Below are 2,072 nucleotides of genomic sequence, written 5' to 3' on the forward strand. Positions count from 1 at the left end.
CGTTTTGGGGGCTTGGCCGTCGCGGGTGCGCATTGGGTGTGGGGGGTGGAGGTGTGTGCGTTAGCTATATATTATTTTGACGACGGTTTCCATTGTGCAGCCGTCGACTATATTCTAAGCCGTTAGGATAGTAGGCTCTCCCCCAGCAGACCCGGGTTCGAGGTGCCGGTGTGGAACATCTTTGGCTTATCTTTCGTCTCTGCTTCTTTCTATTTTCGTCTACTTTGCACGCTCTCCTCAGCGAAGATTACTAACAAGCACGTCGCAGTCACTCGGTAAGTTCGCCTGCGAGTCCCCTACGCTCCTGCATTGGTAATGCCAAACCTCCCGTCTGGGCCTTTTCACGGTGGAGTGTCGCCACTGTCATCAGCAATGACCTTTCCACGGACGCCCACTAGCGTCAACCGGCTGAAACGAGCCAAAAGACGGCAATGTGGCCTCGAGCAGCGTGTAATAAATACGTCGTCCCGATGAGACAATGAATAGCGTCGATGAGTTTATGCGGCTCGGCAAAGGCAATGAGCGGAGTCGTATCCGTGAGAGCGCTTGGAAGGATGGCGAGTGCGTATGAAGCGTGCGTTTGGGGCGTGGCTGCAGTGGTTGCAGTGGTTGTGCGTGTGTGTATTTGCGTTGGGTTTGTTATTTTGAGTACGGTTTCATTGTGCAGCCTTCCGATATAGTCTAGGCGGTTAGGATAGCTGGCTCTCACCCAGCAGACCCGGGTTCGAGTCCCGGTGTGGGAACATCTTTTGCTTTTCTTTCTTTCTGCTTCTTCTATTTCGTCTACCTCGCACGCTTTCTCAGCGAGATTACAACAAGCACGTCGCAGTCACTCGGTAAGTTCCGCCTGCGAGTCCCTACGCTCCTGCATGTGGTAATGCCAAACCTACCGTCTGGGCCTTTTCACGGTGGAGTGTCGCCACTGTCATCAGCAATGACCTTATGTTTCTTTCCTCGAAGCCCCACTATAAGTCCACGCGGTGGAACGCAAACACAAGAAGGCCAGGGGGGCCTCGCAGCCGCGTGGTAATAATATATAGTCCTCCCGCAAGATAAAGAAGGAATATAGGTCCAAGTATTTATTCGCTCGTCAAAGGCAATGAGCGGAGTTGTTTCCGTGAGAGCGCTTGGAAGGATGGCGAGTGCGTATGAAGCGTGCGTTTGGGGCGTGGCTGCAGTGGTTGCAGTGGTTGTGCGTGTGTGTATTTGCGTTGGGTTTGTTATTTTGAGTACGGTTTCATTGTGCAGCCTTCTCATATAGTCTAGGCGGTTAGGATAGCTGGCTCTCACCCAGCATTCGAGTCCCGGTGTGGGAACATCTTTTGCTTTTCTTTCGTTCTGCTTCTTCTATTTCGTCTACTTTGCACGCTTTCTCATCGAGATTACAACAAGCGCGTCGCAGTCACTCGGTAAGTTCCGCCTGCGAGTCGCTACGCTCCTGCATGTGGTAATGTCAAACCTACCGTCTGGGCCTTTGCACGGTAGAGTGGCGCCACTGTCATCAGCAATGACCTCTCCTCGGACGCCCACTAGCGTCAACCGGCTGAACCGAGCCAAAGGACGGCAAGGTGGCCTCGAGCAGTGTATAATAAATATGTCGTCCCGATGAGACGATGAATAGCGTCGATGCGTTTATGCGGCTCAGCAAAGGCAATGAGCGGGGTCGTATCTGTGAGAGCGCTTCGAAGGATGGCGAGTGCGTATGAAGTGTGCGTTTGGGGCGTGGTTGCAGTGGTTGCAGTGGTTGTGCGTGTGTGTATTTGCGTTGGGTTTGTTATTTTGAGTACGGTTTCATTCTTCAGCCTTCCCATATAGTCTAGGCGGTTAGGATAGCTGGCTCTTACCCAGCAGACCCGGGTTCGAGTTCCGGTGTGGGAACATCTTTTGCTTTTCTTTCTTTCTGCTTCTTCTATTTCGTCTACTTTGGACGCTTTCTCAGCGAGATTACAACAAGCGCGTCGCAGTCACTCGGTAAGTTCCGCCTGCGAGACCTTACACTGCTACATGTGGTAATGCCAAACCTACCGTATGGGCCTTTGCACGGTGGAGTGTCGCCACTGTCATCAGCAATG

Source organism: Phytophthora infestans, genomic scaffold, assembly GCF_000142945.1.
Source record: "Phytophthora infestans T30-4 supercont1.68 genomic scaffold, whole genome shotgun sequence".
NCBI lineage: Eukaryota > Oomycota > Peronosporomycetes > Peronosporales > Peronosporaceae > Phytophthora > Phytophthora infestans.